Source organism: Vicugna pacos, chromosome 23 (assembly GCF_048564905.1).
Source record: "Vicugna pacos chromosome 23, VicPac4, whole genome shotgun sequence".
Classification (NCBI taxonomy): domain Eukaryota; kingdom Metazoa; phylum Chordata; class Mammalia; order Artiodactyla; family Camelidae; genus Vicugna; species Vicugna pacos.
This window is the reverse complement of record NC_133009.1, coordinates 23,408,511-23,431,965: the sequence shown is the minus strand read 5'-3', so window position 1 is coordinate 23,431,965 and position 23,455 is coordinate 23,408,511. Positions and strand designations below refer to the sequence as shown.

Sequence of the window (23,455 nt, the reverse complement as noted above, 5' to 3'; positions counted from 1 at the left end):
ACAGAAAGAGAGCAACAAAGGAAATACAAAACAGCTTTGAAAAAAAAAACAAAACAATGACTAAGATGGCAATAATAATAAACCAATCAATAATTACTTTAAATGTAAGCAGATTAAATTTTCCAATCAAAAGACATACAGTGGCTGAACGGATAAAAAACAAAACCTGACTATTTGCTGCCTGCAAGAGACTCTCTTCAGCTTTAGGAACACACCGAGGCTGACAGTGAAGAGCTGACAATGGAAACCAATGCAAATGGAAACAAAAGAGAGCATAAGTAGCTATACCTGTGTCAAAAGTCAAAAACTGAAACAAGAAAGAAAGAAAGTCATTACATAATGATAAAGAGATTAATCCATCAAGAAGACGTAACAACTGTAAACACATATGCACCCAACAGTGGAACACCTACATATATTAAACAAATATTAATGGAGCTGAAGGCAGAAATAGACAGCAATGCAGTTATATAAGGAGATTTCAGAATCCCATTTTCAACCACGGATAGATCATCAAACCCAAAATCGAAAAGGAAATATTGGACTTGAACTATACTTTAGACCAAATGGACCAAACAGACATATATAGAATATCCCATCCAACTGTAGCAGAATATACATTCCTCTCAAGTGCACACAGAGCATTCTACAGGACACTGGAATATTAAAAAAGAGGAAAACTCATAGAAGCAGAAAATGAGTCATGGTTGCCAGGGGCTGAGAAGTGGGAGATGTGGGGAGATATTGGTTAAAGTATACAAATTTTTAGTTCTAAGATGAGTAAGTTCTGAGGATCTAATATATGGCAGACTGAGTACAGTGAATAATACTGTACTGTGCACTTGAAATTTGATAAGAGAGTAGATCTTAAGCATCCTCATCAAAAAATTAACTAATTAAAAAGGAAACTATGTGAGGTGACAGATGCTAATTCACTTGATTCTGGTAATCACTTCACAGTGTATACTTATATCAAATCATCACATTGTACACTTTAAATACGTACAATTTTATTTGTCAATTATACCTCAGTAAAAAATAAATTTAAAAGTTGGTGATTAATTATTGTTAGATATATACTACACACCTAAATCTTGCCAATAAATATTTTTCAACAGTTTTTTTTTAATGGACAAAGGACTTGAATAGCTATTTCTTCAAAGAAGATATGCAAATAGCCAACAAATACATGAAACGACCCTCTACATTATTAATCATAAGGGAAACGCAAATCAAAACCCACAATGAGATACCACCTCAAACCCACTAGGATGCTAGTACTGAAAAGAAACAATAACAAACAACAACAACAAAAAAGCAAAATAAGTGTTGACGAGGATGTGGAGAAATGGAACACTCATGCACTACTGATGGGAGCATAAAATGGTGCAGCTGCTGTGGAAAACAAAATGGAGTTTCCTGAAAACATTTAAAAATAGAATTACTATATGATTTAGCAATTTCAGAAAATTGAAAGCAGAGTCTAAAAGAGATAACTGTACACCCATGTTCCTAACAGCATTATGCACAATAGCCAAAAAGCAACTCAAGTGTCCTGATAGACAAACGGATAACAAAGTGTGGTATATACATCAAATAGAGTATCATTCAGCCTTAAAAAGGAAGAAAATTTGGACACCTGCTACAACACGGATGAACCTTAAAGACAAATATTATTGTATAATTCCACTTATATGAGGTACCTAGAGTGGTCAAAACCATAGGGACATAAGGTAGAATGGTGGTAACTAGGAGCTGAGGGGAAGCGGAAATGGAGAGTTGTTTCATGGGTGTGGAATTTCAGTTTTGCAAGATGAAAAAGTTCTGGACTTTGGTTGCACAACAATACGAACATACTTAATGCTACTGAACTGTACGCTTAAAAATGGTTAAGATGGTAAATTTTGTTATGTGTATTTTTGTCACAATTAAAAATTAGAAAGGAAAGAAGACGAAGAAATGATGCCAAGCCAACTATGTCAACATGTTATCTCAAAACACCCACTTTACAGGTTATTATAAGATACTGAATATAGTTCCCTGTACTAATACCCTATAATAAAAAAGAATATATAAATATGTATAACTGAATCACTATGCTGTCCACCAGAAACTAATACGACATTGTAAAGCAACTATGCTTCAATTAAAAAAATTAAAATTTAAAAATAGAAAAACAATCACCTTAACCAGGAAAAAAAAAAACTAAGTATCTCCAAGTGCTAGAAACAAGTAACTTCAAAAGATCAGTTACAACCATATCAGATCAAACTGAAGAAGCTAGATAAAAAGTCAGGCAATTAATAACTAAAAGCCAAAATGCTTCTGACTATTGCATAATGGCTCATTTTTCCTGCTGCCTAGAAATTGTCAGCCCTGTGTTTGGAACCAATGAAGCGAAGGGAATAGGAAAGGAAGCACTTCTGAATAACGTTATTAGTAGGTGCACCGCGGCATTTCGGACAGCACACAGGCAAATTTTGGCATCAGAATGTCGCCACTACAGGTGGATGAATCTACAGATATTAGTGATGGGGTTCAGTAATTGCAGTGGTAGGCATCTCTGAAGAAAAAGGTTTGAAAGAAATTATCTGTGTTGTAAAGAAGTGCCAAAACAAATCACAGGTGATGAAATACTCAAAGTGATGAATGGAAGCATTGGAACAAATATTATCAAAACCTGTGTAAATGTGGGCACTGATGGTGGAGCTGCAGTGACAGGAAAGAGACAGGGCTGTACATGGAGTGTTTATTCAGAAAATCAGGAGACACAAGGGAGACCCTTATTTTATTCACAGCAAAGCCCTTGTAGGAGCAAGTTTACCTATAGATCTGAATTTTATATCAAATGATACTCTAAAAATGGTGAATCTAATAAAATTAAAGCTATTCAGTCCCATCTGTTTTCCACTTTTTCTACATAAATGGTATCATAACACATTTCTGATGTTTCACACTGAAATGCGTTGGCTGGCCAGGGAAAGAACTGTGTCAGAAATCTATGGACAAAAGGAAGAAGGAAAAATTAATCTATGAATCATTCACACTATACAGATCTACTAAAAATAGTTAATGACTTTTTAAATGGTTTACTTAAGCATTTTTGAGTGAGCATCTGATAGAGATTAATTAAAAATTACAAGAACTGCAGGAAAACATATAAATGTATATGGATGAAGTTTATGAGTTCAAAGCAAAAATTTAACTTTGGATAAGTGGGGTTAATATGATTTACCAGTGATATTAATGAAGACTAATCTGTGAATCCTGAAAGTGATTAAGGACCAACAGCAGAACATCTGTGTAGGCTTAAGGAAAAGCTTCATTATTATTTAGAAATACTAAACTGATCAAATTTGATTGCATTCTAAATCCATTCACATTATCATAAAATATTACATTTGTCAATGAAGAAAAAAAAGCTGACAGATTTAAAGAATGATCTTGCCCTTAAAGTATAACTTAAAGAGATCAAAGTATATAAATTCTGGCTAGTGGTGAGGGAGAAGTTTCTGTCAGCTGAGGAATAAAAGGCATTATTCTGCCATTTGCTACAACATATGTGTTCCAATGCTAGCCATTAAAATCCTGATTAGGATTTATGTGTAGCCATTTTCAATATAAAACCCAATATTACAAAGTAAGTTCATGAAAGCAAGCTCAAGTTTCTCAATAAAGATTATTTTCGAAAAGTAAGACCCTGTATTTTATTTTCTAATCACAAGCATATAATATAAAGAAAAATGTAATATATGTAAATATAAACCCCCTCCTGTTTACTCCAGTGAGCCATAGAAATAGAATATCATCATTTCCTATGTAAGCAATGATGTAAAAACCGCTGGGAAGCAGGGCTTTAATATATCATATGCACGGTGTGAACTCAGGAGGGTACTACGGTCTGCAGCATTCCCCAAACTGACTCAATCCTAGAACTTGTCTTGCACGTACTGGTTAATGCCTTGTAAATCACTAGTGTTCCCTGGAACACCGCTTGGAGAAACCGAGGTGATGTAAACTTCTCATCACACAGATGCAGGAATGGGTGTCCAGAAAGGGGAAATGAAGTGAGTGATATGAAGTCATTTCAATGATTTCGTATCTATGAACCACCTCCAATATCCAAGAGTTGAACACATTCTTGGATATTCCAGAATTTGCTGATATATTGAAAGCAGAGCATGCAATAGAATTTGGAGTTTTTTCCTGAAAGAATCTCTCAGGGTTCAGTCAAGTGGAAGTTGCTTTGTAAAGGATCTTTTCTCTTCTTCTTCTTCTCCTCCCCCTCCTTCTTCTCCTTTTTGACGTATCTCTGCTTTCAAATCATTGCCTGTTTTATATGGCTCCCCCAAAGAGGCAATCAAAGTAGGATTAGGATAAACCCATAAACAAGTCTTTATTGTTTTTCCCTCAGTGATAACCTGTCATCATTTTAACTTCAGCTCCCTAGGAACTAGAATTGCATTTATCCTGTGGTCTCCAGTCGTTTGTTCTAGAATTCCTATCCTCATTTTTTATCATCATGTAATTCCCTGGACTGACTTCTATTGTTTACGTACTTGTTTTTTCAATCATTCGGCTCACCAGTGATTACATGTTTCAAAGACTTCACTCTTTTAATCATCCAGCAGTTGGAAACATGGACAGCCAATGACAGAGTTCTTGGCCCTGAGATTCCATAAACCAGATGTGTGGGGTGAGGAATGGGGGCCAGAAACTTCCAGCTTCAAATCTCCAACCCTCATCTTTAACTCTTTTTCTTGGACTTCCCATAAGATTTAAAAGAGAGCCATGGGGTCCATCCCTCGGCCCTTGTCACTTGTTGGGTGGTGAAGCTGACTGAAAGCTGGGGTGGCAACAGGACCTTTGGGGTGGCCTGCCCTCCATGCGTAGCAAAGGAAACAGGACTGAGCTGAGGGAGGAGTGGGACCGTGACAAAGGCGCCATGCAAGCCTCAGCCATGCCCACAGGGAGCTCTGGAGCTGGGACAGCCCTTCAGAATTGTCCCCAGCTGGGTGAGTGTCCCAGGCCTTTGAACCCCTACATCATCCAGTCATTGGATGCCAGTTAGCCCCGGGAAGGGGGATGAACTTGGGCCCAGCAGCTGTCTTCTGCTGAGGGCAATTCCCAGCCCTTGACTCTGCACTGGCAGCAGCTGGGGGAAGAAATCCTGCATCTGGAGGAGGCATTGGGAAGAAGAGTGCAGCATCTACTGCCATGGAGTCCCTCTGGACCTGAGGCCAAAAACCCACCTCCTGGTCAAGTAAGTACTCACCAGCAAATGTGTGGGCCCCATGCTATAGCCCCAGAAACATTCTTAAGATCTGCTGCCACTCCACTCCACCACCACCAAGTGAAGGCAAGTCCACCACCTGGGACTAGCTTATAACGCTCAGTGCAGGCAAAGTTCAGGAGACCTAGAAGAAACGGATGTGGTGCATAGCATCACTCCTGTTTAGTTGGCTGGTGCCACTCACTGAGTCGGTCCCTGTCCATTGCAGTGCACCCCAGATACTTCCAGGAGAGCCAGAGTTGTCCCACTTGTGACTGGAATCAGCTCCGACCCTTTCCTCTGGGAACCGCTGTCATTCACGTACTCATGTACTCACCAGGCACAGCCGTGGTCAGCTGCAGAGTGGTGCCCTCAAGGCAGGTGCCCCGGGAGACCCCCGCACAAAGCTGTGCTGTACTCTCTCTCCTCCTTTTGGGTTTATCGTGTAGGTACCAGAGCAGCACTGACCTCTGCCCCAGACTCTATGAAATGTCTAAAGAAACAACCATCAGTCTTTATCTGCAGCTCCCTGCTCTTCTGGTTCCACCCTTGGACTCGGATTTCAGTCCTTGAGGACTGGGCCGGGAGACACATCTGAGTGCGGTGCAGAGCAGTCTAGCTGTTAACAGCACAGGTCCTGGGTTTGAAGCCTGGCTCTGCAACTCACTGTATGTCCTTATTCAAATTACCAAAACACTCTGGGTCTCAGTTTTCTTATCTAATAAATGGAGATTTGATACTTCCTATGCCAGGGGTGGGAGGAGCTTAAAAATTAATATATATAACGTGCTTAGAACAGTGTGTGGCACAGAAACTCTCAGTAATGTTGCTTCTTTTCAGAATTTCCCTCCCCAGGAACTCCGCAGTTCCTTAAGCAGATTTCTGGTTGTCCTGCCTTTTCACACAGTGATGGACATGAGCAGGCCTCAACTGCAGGCAGCTGGGCCTATAGCCACTCTTGGCATCTCCCATCTAGTGCCGAGGGAGCCCCACCCCCCGGCCAGCAGACCTCCCATACAGACGTGGAGGCCACCCAAGCCCCTGCTGAGGGATCTGTGTATGTCTCCCAAGGCTACAGCGCATCTCTCTTCTCAATCCTCCTTCCTCATTTTCTAATCATTCCCTGCGCAGCGTCCGCATTCCCGGGGCCTCTCATAGCTCGCGCGCCTCCTCCCGCTGGAGCCTGTGATTGACATCAGCAAGAACCCGTGGGGCCCTGCAGTCCCCTCCCACACACAGTCAGACCCCTGTGACTGTTCTCAACTGCACGTCCGTGCCAATGTTCAGCCTGATCCTGTCCCTGACTGACTGTGGCCCTGTCACTTCCCTTCTCTGGACCCAGCAGCTTACTTATCCTTGAAACCTCAGAGCTAAGGAGGATGAGCCGTCCGCTCCCTCCAGCTCTAACAGTCCATTGTTGGGGAGAACATCGTGCAGAGGCTCAGGCGTCAGACTCGTGTGTGCGTGACAGTCCTGGCTTCGCACTCTCCCACGTCGTGGTCCTCAGCAACCTCTCTAAGCCTCAACTCTCCGGTCTTTAAAGAACAGTGATGGTTGCAGTGTAATAACAATGATAATAATAATAATAATGCCCGGAACCCATCTCTTCCCTGTCCTTCAAAGCAGCCTTTCCCACAAATCCTTTACTCAGCTCATCTAAATATGGTTTTCCCTCCAGAAGTAAGTCCCTGTAACACTGAATTTCTATCTTTCGGAATGTACAAATACTGCGTGCCTTGCATTCAAAGCATTATTTATGGGGTGGGGGCAATGTCACCCCTGTACCCAATGCTGGCCCAACACAGGGTCTTACACACTGTAGGTCCGTAAAGAACCTCCACTGACCTGATCATAGAAAAGAAACAAAGGCTTAAGTGGCTTGAGTGTACCCCTCATCTCTGAAGTCCTGGCATCAATGACACATCAAAGGAGGGGTCCTGGGGTACACAGAGTGGGGGGTCTGGTAAGAGACTTTGCAGAACTTAACTTGGGAAACCAGAATTTCCACTTGAGGGTTGGTGTAAATCTAAGGAAAATCAACCAGTTCAGGCCCCTGACCCTTCCCACTGGCTACCACCACTGAACTTTAAAGAATTCCAGTGTTATGCGGCACCTTGGTCGCCCCCTTTTGTGGGGAGAACCCAGGAGGGGCGGGGGAGGGGCAGGGCCCAGACTTAGAGTTTGGCTTTCAAGACCAATGGGCGCAGCTCTGCTCTGTGCACAATTTCACGGGCCCACCTGTCACCCTGTCATATGTAGGAGAAAAAATGAGAGTGATAAAATAATCTGTCTGTTTTTATACCTAGGCCATCACTTCCAGGCTCGGCTCTAATTATCTTGACCGCTGCAAAACCCTCTTCAACAGGAGAGCATACCAGTTAACTTCCCTTATCTGAGGTGACGTCATAATGGATCCTCCTAGAAAGACAGGCTCTGGGTGTTGGAAAAGAAAAGAGATTTTAAGACTCTATTGTTATCTTTAATCCTCCTCAGACGAAGCTGGTTTTCTGGTCCCTCAAACAGGTATTGACTTGGAGCTTGAAGTCCTGGGAGCCCCAGGTCCTCAGGCAGAATTACAATGGTGGGAATTATTCCGCTGCACTTCAGTCTAATTTACTGCTTCTCGCAGGGTCTTGCACGCAGGCAGGCCCAGAATGCAAATGATATGATTGCTTTCATTAAATCATCTTTTTATGACTGTATAATTTCAGTAATTAAAACCTTTACTAATATATTCTGTGAAGCAGGCAGAATGTTACAGTAATGTATGGCCCTTATTAATTTTTGAAAAACAGGGGTGAAATTTGAATAACCTGCTTCTGCACACTTAAGAGCTCTGAAAAGAAAAGGGAAAAAAAAAGCCGGATACAATTTTGATTAATGTAAACTAATTAGCATTCATTGTTTTTTATTCCCTCTTCCCCCGCTGAAAAGTCACCATGGAGGGTATTAGCATGGCCTATTGCATATTTCAAATCCTATCTTGTTCCTGGCACACCTTTGGGTTTGTTACCAAAAGAGAGAGCCTGCAGCTCTTTAATCATCACAATTAGAGAGTGAGAAATCTAAACAGCATCTGTGACTCCCTTGCTAAGCCCCCCAGTGCAGTCAGCAGCCGTGTCTGTCTGTCTGTCTGTCTGAGCTCTCAGAGCCCTTGTTTTCCCCAGGCAAGACCTTGCTGTCTCCTGAGGAATGCTGCTTGTGCTCAATTCTTTAGCGTGCCCATGCGCACGAGACCACGGGCATCTCTGCGGGCACACGCAGGCGTGCATGGGCATAACCAAACACGGAGCTTCTACTTAGGGGCTGTTCCCAAAATATCAGTGGGAACTAAAATTTGGAATACAGATGGTTTCAGTTAGATCTGGAAGCATGTCTCCTACACCGCCTTCATCTTCCATTTAACCAGAGAGGTCAGATGTTCACGCTTTATAGTACCAGCTCCAAAAAGCACCCTGGGATCCACAGTGGCTGAATTTAATGGAAGTCTTAGTTTAAAAAATAGCTCCTCTATCTGCAATTCAAGTATCAGTGTCCCTTCTACAAAGAACAATTTCCAATATGAAATTAAAATCTCATCACAAGAAACCCTATAGCGGATCATCTTTTGTTTCTATCAAACATTTAAGTAAGCAAGTAATTAGCAAGAGTTTGCACATAGGTAATTTTGACATCAGGTTTTGTTTTACTGGCATATGCTGTGATTTAACAACCATCATCCCTAATATCAGCTTTTTTCAACAATTTTCTTGAACTTCTAGTATGTGCCAAACTCCAACCTGAGCTCGGGATCTAAAGCCATCAGTGGCTCACCGTTGTTTATAAATTAAAGTGCATTATTCTAAGTCCTCCATCATCTGGCTCCAAACTAGCTTTCCCAACATCGTTTCCCTACTTGCCGCTCCTGATATACATGCTGTTTTAACCACCTCTGTCTCTGCTGATGCCAGTTGGAAAGCCCTGTCGCCTGGCCTCTGTATGCCCAAATCCTTTGCTCCCTAAAGTGCATCACAAATGCCACCTCCTCTGTAAGCCCTTCCCCTATACAGAGGAGCCACATTATCCGTGTGTTCATTTCTGTGTGCCACAGGTACTTGTTACTTGGGAAAATAAAAATTGTCTTCTCCTGCAAATAATGACTAAGGAACTGACCCCTAGTACAAGTAGTCCTGTTGGACACTGATTAACAACCAGCACTTGCTTTGTCCAGGCTTTATACCTCGGTCATTCCCTGATGGGAGCTGGTGTAAACACCCACACTATAAAGCACACAACGCAAACTGATCAGTTAAACGAGAACTCTCGGGAAAGATGCAAATTTCATGAAGTCAATGAAAGTGATGTTGAAGTGTCTGATCTTATGCTAAGTCACTGACACATAACAATTGAAGAAGAGAATATAAAAGAGGGTGATAACTGACAGGCCTTTAGAAAATAATAATTTGGAGAGACCTTTGGAAAAATTACAAAAGCCTTTAAATATTTGGAGGGAAAAGATTGCCTTTTTGATTAGTCCAGGAAAGTGGAAAGCAAAGTGAGGAAGGTTGTCTTATGCTGTCATATGGTTTTGTATGACAATTATGCAAAACATTCTCTACTCAACCCTGGATTCAGTTTTCATACATCCTAAAAATTAGTGAGAAGTTGTAATTATAACTTGAATTGTGTTACATCAAAGATAAAATTCTTTGATCCATAATTTTTTATCTGATTTTTCTCAAGACAAAGTCTCAAACTTTTCAGACTAGTTACTAGTTAATGCCTCATTTCAACAAGCTTTGCTGAGAACCAGTTACCCTTGCATAACAAGGACCTCCTGGACCACTATAATGGCATCTCTTCCCTCTGTGAATACACATAGCCCTTTACCCAGCACTTCTCACCCTCCAGCTGATGTTACAGCTATTTAAGAACCAGTATCATCTCCCCACCATCTTGAGGCAAGACCTGAGACTTGCACATTGAAGGCTAAGAGCAGCCTTTGCAGTCAGGCTGCCTGCAATGAAATCTCAGTTCCAGCTCCTTCAAGTTGTGTGAACTTGGATGGGTTCCTTACCCTTCCTGCACCTCAGTTCCTCATTTGTAAAATGAGGACAATGAAAGTGTGTATCCTTTAAAACAATGAGGCTGTTTTAAAGACTAAATTATGTAATAGACATAAAAGAGCTTGGAATAATGCCTAGCATATGTCAATTATTCACTCAGTGCCAACCGTATTGGGTTTGTTTTTTTACAGTTGTTGAAAGTCCTTTTTTTTACTGATCCATTTTTTTTGCATAAATCTAACATGTACAGCTCAGTGAATTTTCTCATTACAAACAATTGAATATAGTTCCCTGTACTATATAGTAGGTCTTGGTTGTTTGTCTATTTTATATATATTAGTGTGTATCTGTTAATCCCAAACTCCTAATTTATTCCTCCCCCAAGCCCTTTCCTCTTTGGTAGCCATAGTTTGTTTTCTCTGTCTGTGAGTCTATTTCTGATTTGTAAATAAAATTTATATCTTTTGTTCAGATTCCACATATAAATAATATCATATGATATTTGTCTTTGTCTGACTTACTTCACTTAATATGATCATCTCTAGGTCCATCCATGTGGCTACAAATCGCATTATTTATTTCTTTTTATGGCTGAGTAATATTCCATTTTGTGTGTGTGTGTGTGTGTGTGTGTGTGTATACACACACCACATCTTCTTTAAGTCCAGTCATCTGCTGATGGACAATTAGGTTGTTTCCATGTCTTGGCTATTATGAATAGTAGTGCTAACCATTTTTAATGTTATTTTCCATCCCCTTGAATGCCTAGGGGGAAACAATTTTTACCTATTCCTGAAGGTTTCTCCCATGTGGAGGTGTGAACTGTCATTATCCCCTCTCCCCAACTTGCTTCACCCTGGGCAAGAGATGTGATTTTATCTGATTACAGGTTTTGAAAAGAATAAACTGGGCATACTGGCCTTGACTCAGCCCCTTCCTTTTTCCTCTTGGGAGCCGGGCTACTCACCCGTACTGGCACCAACCCTGCCCTTATGGGGAGGAGGCCTGGGGCACCCTGCACCTCCATGACTGAGTCAATTTCTGGGCTAGGCTTGGGTGGGCTGCATCTCCATTTTGTGCCTGGGGGCTTTGGAGCCAGCACTGTCTGGCTCCAGCCAGCTCTCAGAGTGACCGTGCACGGTGGTCACATGACACAGGCAGGCAAAGCTAAGACAGGCATGACCATGAGAACAAGAGTGTATCTGAGGCCACATCCCTCTTCTGCTGGAACTGCTCTGTCACCTGCTGCCGATGAACGACTTGGCCAAGACCCATGACTTTACTCCCCAAGCTGTCTCGTAAGCATCCCCCACCCTGGCCTCCACCCTTGCCTGATACTGGTTACGCTGAGGGGTCTCCACGCTCTCAGGATCCCTTAGTCAGCCTGTTCCCCAAAGCCCCTCTTCCCCTTTCCTCGCACCCTTCAGCAAGTCTGTTTCAGTTAAGGCCACTGTGACTGGAAGTCCCAGCAGCCAGCTTGTGCTGGCTGAAGTGAAAAAGAGGTGGGGAGATCTGGAGCTCTGTTGCTCACCCTTTTTTTTAAATCACCCCTGCCTCAAACCACTTTAGATATTTTTTGTGTGATAATCAAGGTCCCAATCCCATAAAATTTTAATGCTTCAGTTGTACTGTGTGCCTGTTTATGTACTATGGCCCTTTGGAGGGCCACAAACCATTGTAACATCATAGGCTTTTTTGCGCCCCAAGAGCTAATCTATTTATTTTTTTAATCGAAGTATGATATAGATGAACTTATTTACAAAGCAGAAACAGACTCACAGACATAGAAAACAAACTTATGGTTACCCTGAAAACGAATTCTGCCTCCTTTGGGGCAATATCACCCCTGTTAAGAATGCAGGATATTCTAGAGGGATTGCATAGGACCCAGAAATAATCCATAACAAAGTAACTCTGCTTCTCAACGCATCTGTCCTTACCGGTGCATTTGCCTCTCTCTCTTTCCCTGCAAAGTAACTTTCTTTGCTGTGCAGTCACCTGTAGGAAACATGGCTCATACTCCCCAGTATTGACATGAACTGTTCAAGGAACCAACCCAGAAGAAGTTTGGAATCCCTTAGTCTCTGTCCCAAATGCTCAGGGAAAGACTTCTTCCAGCCCAGGTCAGAGGTATCCACTCCCGAAAGTCAGTGGGGTCAGTGGCAGGGTCATTCACTACAAAAATGGCTGCTAGGGGTTTATCACTGTTACCAAGTGGTCAGGGAAGAGCAATTCCCAGTGGGGGGGTGCCTGAGCATCAGCACCCTGACACGGTCTCAGAACCCAGTTCTCCCACTCCTTCCTCTCTGCTGCAATTCCCCACCCCTGACCTGCGTCTTCTGTAGGTTATTCCCAAATCTCACCCAGACCCTGGCTTCATTTCCTCCCTCCACACAGGCCTGGGCCTCTCACTGATGTCCTGAAACGAATTCACACCCAACAAGGGGCCTGGAGAGCCCACTGGCCCTGACACAGCAAGGGCCCTGGCCGGCTACCTATCTTTCTTTCCGCTAACGGTCAGTTGCATTGTGTGAATTTCACCCTGTCTCTCCATCCCCAACTCTGAATCCTTGCTCTAAGCTGTGTTTCCTGAAAATGACCTTTCGGCAGCTTCCAGAGACCAGTGCTCACCTCTCCAATGCACCCTGCACAGGACTCCTAGGGCCCACCGTCTCCACGCCTGGATATTCTCCGTATCTACTACCTGCATGCTGCCTTCATCCCACCCAAGCCGCAGCTCTCCCTGCCTTCAAGACACAACCTTAGGGTGTGGGGGTATAGCTCTGTGGTAGAGTGTGTGCTTAGCATGCCCAAGGTCTTGAGTTGAATCCCCCAGTACCTCTGTAAAAAAAAAAAAAAAGTTAAAAAAAAAAAAAGACACGACCTTAGGCTTTTAAACAAACACTCACACCAGGAGTTTCCCCCAACTCACTTAATCCACCCTCCAATCAAGTAACACCTCCCGTGATGTGTATCTGTCATTCATCACATCCTCTCCTCTCCTCTGTGTGACTGTCCCTCCCAAAGTGCGGTCCACACCCAACCTTCATTCTGTGCCCCACACACGGGGGGTCCACTGCCGAGTGGTGCTCTCCGTTAGTTCGGATTCTTCCCCAGCCCCATTCTTTCAAAGGGTTACAGTGGCAGGCGGTTTGCAGAGAATTTGAGTGACATGCCCTGTAAGCCAGAAACTGGCAAGATGGTAAGAAACGCTGAGAAGTAGAAGTGGAACAGCTTCGTTCTTTCATCTCAGAGGCAGCAGCTGTGCTCTTAGCATCTTGAGCTCTCAGGACCTTGCATCCCAGAGGAACATTGGTCTGGCCCGTAAGACTTGGAACAGAAAGAGTCAGCGGCTCCCAGCAGAAGTGCCAAGCCTCCCTCGTCTCACAGCGGCACAGAGAATTCTTTTTGTCCAGTTTCCAGGAGACTGATGAAGCTGAGGGGAGGCGGGAGGCAGGCACGGCTACAGTCATCTTTAGAATTAAGTTTCAGCATAGCAGCTTTGCCTGCACAGCCAGGAAGGGCTGTGGTCAGAGAAGAGCTAATCCTTCCTTCTACACGGGCCTCACAAATGCCTTCAGGCTCACAGGCAGCAGAGTCTTCTCAGGAGGAGTGACAAAATAGCAATGTGGAATGATTTTATCAGGAGTTGAGTCACTAAGATGGTGGCCGCAGAGAGTGGAACTCAAACACATGGGTTGGAGCAACACCCCTGAACTTCATATGTGAGGGAGACCTTCTACCTCATCTTCCCCACCCCCCGCCTCATCTCCTGCATTTGCTTCTCCCCAGTCATTGAAGTCAATCCTCTCTCCCTTTCTCTGCAGACAGCTTTCTGTGCTCTGTCTCCACCATGGCTGCCTCCGTACACATTTCTCAAGGGATCATCTAGCCCACAAAGTCCCCCTAATACTCAAAGGTGAGCCTCCCATACCTATTTCTGCCCCTGTGATCTTGCCCCCAGCCAGAGCTGATTGTCCCCATAGTGGACTCTGACCTCAGCTGAGCTGGTCAGTTTCCCCTGCAAATTTGAACTTAAGAAAAGAGAGACATAATGACTGGAGTCGTTGAAGCAGAATCAGGTTGGTGGCCACTCCAGGAGAACCTGCTGCTCTGTGTCTGAGCTGGTCCTGCGTCTTCTCATTGCTGTGTCAACTGGAATTACTATGATTGCTCAATCTCTCTCACGTGAGCCAGGCCCAGGTTCTGTGGGCTTCTACCAAAAGTACTCCGTAGCTCGCGGATCCATTTTTCCCATGTTTGTATTCTAGATTCCCTGGAGAGAGACTCTGACTCAATCTCACCTCTGGAATGGCTTTTTCTGGGTCAGCGTCCACCCTCCAAGGCCAACCGGCTGTGGCCAGTGAGGGCAAGGCCCCTTAGAAATGTGGCTATGGTAGCTGACTCTTGGATGTATTGGGGGCAGTCAGTGCTGAAGACACCTTTGCAGGAGGGCTGGGAAGTCTCCCATGAAGGGTCTCCTGCAATGAGATCAGGCAGGGGAGGGGGAGCCCGGTGTTAACAAGGGTCTCACGGAGGCAAAGGGCTTGTGATAGACGGCAGTGGGTGTTTAGCTTGACTCAGCTTTATAAAGTCTTTCTGAGTCAGGAAGAAACATTTCTAGAATTACATCTCCAGTCAGCTCTGCAAATCTTCTAACCTTGGAGCCTTGGCGTCTGGTGAGCTGCAGGGGTGTGGGATTTCAGGTAAAGGAGAGCCGTGCTAACTAGTCTGCTTCCCTAAGAAATAACTTATCGGTTATTCGGAGCTCTGTCCAAAGCTGTGAGTCTAATTAGCTTTAATATCCTCATTGCCGCCAAACCTAATGTGAAAACACAGACACATGCGAGGAAAACACATTTGGTTAATTAGCCTTGTGAAAACAGTGTTCCTCACGTCCGCGCCAGCTTCCAGGTCTCTTCACGAAGCAGCCAGAGCCACGGCTTCCTGGAGAGAGCCAAGGCCTTGTCTCTGTGATAACGAGGGTGGGCGCCGGGGAATCCTGCCTGCCACCTGCCCTCCAGGTGCCAGAGGATGTGAGCTGGCTGTTCCTTTTGTCCTCTCCAAAGTCACCTGGGCTGACACTGTCAGAGGTGGAACGAATTGTGGAGTTAGACCTGGAAGGGCCATTGGGAAGCATCTGGTAGAGCCCCCTCATTTTTATCATTTTATTATCTATTTATTTGTTGGTGAAATACGCAGAAACATGAAATCTACCATTTTAACCAATGTGTTTTCAAGAATACAACTTAGTGGCAATTAAGTACATTCACATTTTTATGCAACTATCACCTCCATCCATCTCCAAAACATTTTCATCATCCCAAGTAGAAACCCCGTGCCCATTAAACAGTAACTCCCTGCTCCCCTCTCTCCCAGACGCTGGCAACCACCATTCTACTTTCCGTCTCTATGTTTTTGACGACTGTAGGTACCTCATCTGAGTGGAATCATACAATATTTGTCCTTTGGTGTCTGGTTTATTTCACTTAACACAGTGTCTTCAAAGATCATCCATTCTGCAGCATGTGTCAGAATTTCACTCCTTTTTTGGCTGAATAATATTGCATTGTATGGACATAACATATTTTGTTCTCTGTTCATCTGTCGGTAGACATTTGGGTTGTTTCCATCTTTTGCTGTTGTGAATGGTGCTGCTATTAACATTGGTTTACAAATTAATTTTTAATTCTAATATCTTATTGCAGAGTAACCATGCTCATTGTAGAAAAACTCGAAATGCAGAAAAACAAAAAAGATCAAAATAATCCTCGGTGGGGGAAGGTACAGCTCAGTGGTAGATTGCATGCTTAGCATGTGTGAGGTCCTGGGTTCAATCCCTCCCCCAAATTTAAAATTTTAAAAATTTTGGAAAAGAAGTGACAAAATAATCCTTAACTTCCACATTGAGAACTAACCCCATGAACACTCACTGTTTATCCCTCCAAACATACTCTCTCTCCTTCAATTTCTTTCTCCTTCTAGTTATCCACATAAATATATTTGTAAACAAGATGGAAACATACTACACACATTTGTTTACAAGCTTTTTCAGCTTATTTTATCATGTGCAATACCTTTATGCCTCCTTCTGCCTCTCTGGAGAGATGATAGATGGACAGATAACTGATAGATGGGCAGGTGACAGACAGAGATACAGATACTGCTACCTGATTCTAGAGACTCCATTGTAACCTATTCTGTGGATGTACCACTATGTGAAATACCATCAAGTAATCTGCCCATTTCCCAAGGTTGTTGGACACTTAGATTATTTTCAATATTCTGCTATTAGAGGAAACGGTGTGATGTGTCCTGTGGCTGAGTCTTTGAGCATTGTCTTTAGTTAGTCTCTCAGGGTAAAGTCCTTAGGCAGAATAATTGAAAACATCATCACTTTATAACTATGAAAACTGCAGCCCAAAGAAGTAGAGTGCTAGCCTAAACTTCTGCAGGCATAATTTGGTCATTCTTAGCGGTACTGGGAAAAGGTGCAACGTGTGTTTTCAGAGCCCCTTTTTGTTCTGCCAGAAGCCAAAACCCTTCATTTCTTACCCATCAGAGACCCCCACTGTGCTGACCCTCCTGAGCCCACCCTCTCTGGATTCACCCACAATCCTCCCAGTCACCAGCCTCCACTGAGTGCCTCAGTCCCTTAGGAACTCCAAGTGTGCCAGGGTTTACCAGATCTACTGATCTGTGCTGTGTTGAGGTATTCACAAATAATAGGGACTAACTAACTCTCCAGCAGAGATGGCTTTGACTAATGACTTTGGGAAAGTGCCTGTATATATACAAGGATAGAATAAGCAAACCCAGGTATTTGATATCTAGAATTTAAGGTACACTTATAGTGCTGTGGAGTATGTACTCAATAAATAATTGTTAAGACAAAAAGAAAGGAAGGACGGAAATCTGGAGTTTAATCCTGCCTCTCCCTAGTCTGTGGCCCCATACTTCACCCCACCCTGGCCCCATCCTTGCCCCAAGTTTGGTTAAAGTGAGTTTTCCTAATGAAGACAATGCCAAGAAAAGGAGAGGCTGAAAATCAGCTCCATCTCTTCCCAAGCTCCACATTCATTAGGCCAAGAGCTAGGAAGAGCAGGGTGATTTATTGGGCTCTGAACCGCCATCATTTAAAGCAGCGTGATGAATTAGGGTAGTAATGCATTGAAGGCAAAGCCCTAATGCAGTGTGATGTTCCAACTTAGAGAATTTATGGAGATAAAATTGTGAATATATAAGGAAAGTGGGGAAAATCAATCTGCGAGAGAGAGAGACTGGGGAGGGAGGACTGCCTCTCGGGACAGACCCTGCACCCAAGGGCACCAGGCATAGGGCTTTTGTTGATTTAAGCAGATCCACACCTGCCTGGCATCTTTGGGTTTGGACCTGGATTCTAAACAACCTCTGCCCTACAGTAGCAGCCTAGGGGTAGCTAAGTGCAGGGTCTGACTCAGCCCAGAGCCTTACAGCTGTGGCTCCCAAAGGCCATAATACTGACTGTCTGGACTCTTCCACAGACTGTAAACCCCTCAGGGGCCGAGGCCATTTCTTCTCAACTTTGTATCCCCAACACATAGCTACCTTAATGGGACACAATCTGTGCTCCATCAGTGTTTGTTAAATAAATGAGTAATTCATGTTTCATTCAATCAATACAGCCTGAAGCCACAGACAAAATATCTCTAACCCAAAAGTGAACGTGACAGTCCCACAGGAAAGCACCAGAGCCCTGCAAGTTCAGAGGACGCAAGGAAAGATCACACAAGGGGCACCAGGGAAACTCCCCAGAGGAAGTGACATTTGAGGGGCGGGGGTCTTAAAGGCTGAGTCAGAGGTCATTTGGTGGACGTGAGGCTGGCAGACCCTCTAAAGTGAGGGGGTGGCACTCCCTGGAGCCCAGAGTTTTTAAGGAGAATTGATGGGCAGAAAAATAGGAGAAAGTTAGCCAGAAGCCAGAGCGTGCTCTGGGATATTTGTATATGATAAATGGGGCAGAATGTTTGAAGTGGAGACCATCTCTCCAAGTTGAGCTATACGTGAATTCACACAGATACAGATGTGCTTACAGAGATACAGGCATACCTGTACATACAGATGTGTGCCTTACTGCTTCCAAAGGGCTCCCAGACAACTCTGTAACATTTAATTACCCCCATTTCACAGATGGGGAAACTGAGGCCAGGCCAGATGAAGTGAGTTGTGCAAGAACAAGCAGGTTTGTGAGTCAGAAACTACTCACAAGAGAAAGAAGAGGAGAAGGAACAGAAAAATTAGATACAAATTATTCGCCTTATATGGATATTTGTTTGGCTTGTTTGCACACTGTTTAGTCCTTAAGAGCTCTGAAAAGTAAAATAAAACCCCAGCACAGAATCAGGCTCAATTAGGCGCTTAATAAACAATTTCGACGATGACGAATGGCAGTGATGATAATGAGACAGCTTCCTTCCACCTCCCCCTGCTCAGAGCACCCTTGGCTCTTCATACTTAAAACTCTCTTTGTAACAGGCTTGCTTGTGAACAAGCTTGGAGGTCCCACAGTCCAGCTGCGCAGGCGGCAGCTCAGAGCAGGTGCTCACTGAACGGTCAGCCTTTGATTTGAACAGGTGGGGATCTACTCCAGGAAGCAGGAAGAGGGGTTCAATCAGCCCCCGGAGCGCTGCCGTCTCCTTGGGGGATCTCAGCACCCACAGGCTCTGCCCAGAGTCTGACATTTAAAACTCCCTTCAGCGGAGCATCCCTCTGTGCACTTGCTCTTGCAAAATATGTATTGGAGCCCGAGCTCCCCTGCTCGGCTTAACACCCAGAACAAAACGCAGACTCCCAGCTGGCCTGTGAGTCACCACCTAATTCCCCAGAGCTCCCCCACCCCACCCCCGCCTCCGTGGGGCTCACTCTCTCACGTCGCCCCACCTTTCTTTGGGGTCCTTGCCTGACTACTGTATCTACAACAGGCCTCTCCCCATCAACTTGTGATTGCTCCCCCTTATCCGGCTTGTAAACCTTCTTGCCACCAGCTATCCCCGAAAATCTCAGGGCATATTTAGCTGTTTACCTGTCTCCATCAGGTAAGCTCCGTGAGGACAGGTGCTCCCTCTTTTTAATTTTTAAACCTTTATGCCTGACACACCTTAAAGGCTCAAAACATATGTGCTATGAATAAATGAACAAGTGAGAGCCATAGAAGAACAGGCACAGAAAGTGCCTATTCTAAGGGCTGGATTCTTCTGTCCTGAAAGGAAGAGATTAGACCTGAGGAGGCCTTGGAATGTGAGCCCCTCCTCCTGACACACTCGTGCTGGGAGGGCTGGGGCCCTTCGTTTGCATTTCAAAGATGAGGAGGATGATTCATTACACCAATGTTGTTCTCCTTCCCTGCCTTTCCAGCCCCCAAGATTCTAGAAGCTCGGGGAATGTGGAGGTCTCCACAATCACTGCCTCCCTGGCCCCTCTCCCATACAGATTAGCCGTTGGTCTTCTCTGGCAGGGAACAGCGCAGAAGCAGCTCTCAATCCCACGTGGGCCCAGGGGCTCAGCGTGGACAAGTCAAGGGCAGAGTCCACAGGAGGCCTCAGAGGAGCCCCATCAGGAGGAGGCTGAACCCACGGCTGCCTGGGCCATGTTGAGATTCTCCCACAAGCCACCGCATGAGATAGCAACACCCACAGATAGAGCCTCCAGGTTTGTCCCTCAGCCCTTCCCTCTTATTCCAACCCATCTCCACACTTGCCAGCCCCAGTTCTGTGGTGCCGCTGGCCTCCCTCACCTCCCTCCCATCACCACCTGCCCTGGAGGCTGCATCTCTTACTCCCCAGTGCACTCACACTGCACAGTGCACATCTGGACCTTGGCTCCCACCTTGCAGAGGGTCCCAGCTATATCAGTTTTCCAGGGCTGCTGTGACAAAGTACCACAAACAGGGTGGCTTGAATGACAGAGGTCTATTCTCTCCCAGTTCTGGAGGCTGGAAGTCCCAGATTAAAGTGTCTGCAGGGAGAAAAAGACACAGATGAACTTATTTATGGAACAGACACAAACTCACAGACATTGAAATCAAACTTGTGGTTACCAGGGGGGAAGGGGGTGGGAAGGCATAAATTGGGAGTTCGAGATTCACAGATACTAATTACTATATATAAAATAGATAAACAAGCTTCTGCTGTGTAGCACAAGGAACTATATGTGGAATCTTGTGGTAACCTATAAGGAAAAAGAATATAAAAATGAACATATATATGTCCATGTATGACTGAAACATTATGCTGTACACCAGAAATTGATACAACATTGTAAACTGACTATACTTTAAATAAAAAAAAAAGTAGATACGTGAAATTTTCCTCATACACTATTAAATCCCTTATGATAAAAAAAAGTGTCTGCAGGGTTGGTTTCCTCTCAGGGCTGTGAGATGGAATGTTTCAGCACTCTCCCCAGCTTCTGGTGGTTTGCTGGCAATTTGGGGCCTTTCTTAGCTCGCAGAAGCATTGCCCTGAGCTCTGCTGTCATCCTTACATGATGTCCCCTCTACACATGTATCTCTCTCCAAATTTCCCTTTTCTAAGGACACTGGTCATTTTGGTTTAGGGCCCACCCTACTCTCGTACAACCTCCCTCTAACTTAACTGATTCCATCTGCAAAAACCTTGTTTCCATATAAGGTCACATATAAGGTACTGAGAGTAAGAACTTCAACATATGAATTGGGGTGGTGGTAGGGAGGGGGGGCTGGACACAATTCAACCCCTCACCAGCTGTTTACAAAATAAAGTCCAAATTCCTCATGTGGCATTCAAGGCCTTCTCAAATCTGGTCCAGACCCATGTTTCCAACAGTTTCTCCCCTACTTCTTCCGTACATGCATATATGTGGCAGTCTTTCATAGGAAGATGGGGGTTGGGAGACTAAAGAGAGAAAGAAGAAGAACATTTACTGAAAGTTTTCTAAATGCCACTCCTAATGGCAGGGGTTTTCCCCACATCATCTCCTATCATCATCACTACAACCGTGTGAGACAGACATCGTGCCCATTTTACAGATAAGGAAACTGAGACTCTGAAGGTAAAGTAACTTGTTCATGATCACATCCATGGTAAGAGGGACACCAAAACCACACCCAGGACTGCGGGCTTCCAGAGCCTATGCTCCCACAGCTCTGCAGGGGAGAAAGACGACTTCGAGAAGACTCAAGGCAGGAAGGAGGAGGCTTGGAGACACACAAGGAGCAGAGGACTGGAGTGAGCAGGAAGGACGAGCAGACAGGTGTTGGGGATGTTTGGTAGTGATTCCCCACAGGAGAGGGATGTTTTGTTGGAAGAACAGGGAAAGAGACTCTGAATGGGATGCCCTGAGGAGGCAGACCCGCAAGAGGAGCCCCAGGCAGCTAGCAGAGCTGAGGACACCACTGCAGGGCAAGAACCAGTGGGCACCTCAGGGGCTGGGGGTACCAGAAGGGACCCTCTGTCACAGGGCTGTGCCACTGGCGTATTAGAACTGCCTTCCAGGAGGGGTGTTCTGGATTAATGCCTCTGCAGGGGAGGGAGGCCCCGAGCCTATTAAAAACCCCTCCAGGAGCAGCACTGGGCTTTCCCCAGGGTAGGAACCTTAATCAGTATAAAATGACAGCACAGTAACAATGCAGTCCTGTCAGACACCCGGGAGAGCCAGTAGGTTTTCAGGCTGCGCCTCCAGGAGCCCTGGAGTCCTGTAAGGGGTCCTCTGTGGCCACTCTGGGTGGGCAGAGGCCAAGCAGAGCTCCGGCCCCACCCCATGCCAATCAGAGCAGCTCTGCTGCTATATCTTTTCTATACTGGATTTCATAGATTTTATTGGAAACCTTATATGAAACTTCTCTTTGCAAAAGAGAAGTTTTAGAACCACTGAAATGATCCTTTTTATTTTTACAGACTATCAAAGTGATAGCCAAGAACATGACAGTTTCTTCTCCAGGCTGCAGGGAAATCAAGACACAGGCAGACCTAGAATTGGGGTCTCCTGGCTCCCAGCCCAGGACTCTCTTTGATAGACAACCAAGATGCTTTGGAAGGTAATAAGGGAGCAAAGCCAGGCTGACTTTGAGATGTCTAGAAGCTGGGACCCTGTACACGAGAGCCCCATTTAAGGTGAAGGAAACAGGAGCTGCCCCTTGCTCTTTGGTTAGAAATCTCCATTTATCCTTGTTGGAGTTAAGTCTGCCCTCTCTCCGACTACAAAACCCCATTGGAGTAGCCCTCTCTTGAATAAATGCTGTCTTACTGTCTTTAACAAGCGTCATGAATAATTTTTTCTTCTAACAATATTCAGTGGAATATTATTTAGTCTTCAAAGGAAATGAAATTCTGATGCCTGCTACAACATGGATGAACATTGAAGACACTGTGCTCAGTGATACAAGCCAGTCACAAAAATACAAAGCCTGGGAAGTGCCAAGAAGGCAAAGTAGGGAGACTTACAGCTCGCCCTCTCCCACAAATACACCAAGAATTACATCCACAAACACACTGAATCACACAGAACACCTACTGAACTCTGGCAGAGTGTCTCTTGCTTCGAAATACAGGATTCTCACAAAATCCAATAAGAAAAAAAAGGAAAAAGAAAAAATAGGTGCAGGACTGGTCCTGCAGGGAGGGAGTGGTGAAGGAAGGAAGGCACCTTCAAGCTGGGACACCCCCTCTCCAGCCAGGAGGTCAGCAGGGACAGAAGCGGAGCTTCCGAGGCTCAGAGGAGAAAGTGGCAGCCGCTTGGCAGACGAACTGGCACCGAGGGAACAGAGGGTCCCTGAGATCCCCGGCCCTAGACACAAGCCGGCAGGGACGAGCCGGACTGGCTGCTGGAGGTCGGTGAGGAGCCCAGGCAGAGGGCTGGGGCCCAGCGCACAGAGGCAGCCTCAGGGGACTGGAGGGCGATGTGAGCTCAGGCTGGGGTGTATCCAGAACAGAACTGCCTGGGACACCCAATAAAAAAGCACCACTGCTGGTGTGCCTGGAGAAGAGAGGCGCCAACATAGCAGCGCCACAGGCGCTTTCTCAGCCGGGCTCAGTTGTTGGCGAGTTCTCGCGAGAAGAGATTTGGGGCTCCATCATGCCCAGCGCGGCTGCGCGGAGGCGGGGCTGGAAGCTGAATCCTTACC

The 23,455-nt window shown here is 45.0% G+C and overlaps 1 long non-coding RNA gene across 1 annotated transcript; it reads right to left on the bottom strand.

Moving 5' to 3' along the window:
• Positions 1–5,281: 5,281 nt before the first annotated feature.
• LOC140688626 (uncharacterized) lies at positions 5,282–23,351 on the bottom strand. The gene is made up of 4 exons (XR_012063327.1): positions 22,846–23,351; positions 20,182–20,310; positions 7,575–7,705; positions 5,282–5,417 (listed from the first exon to the last, which is right to left on the bottom strand). It is a non-coding gene; the product is annotated as an uncharacterized lncRNA (long non-coding RNA).
• Between the last annotated feature and the right edge of the window lie 104 nt (positions 23,352–23,455).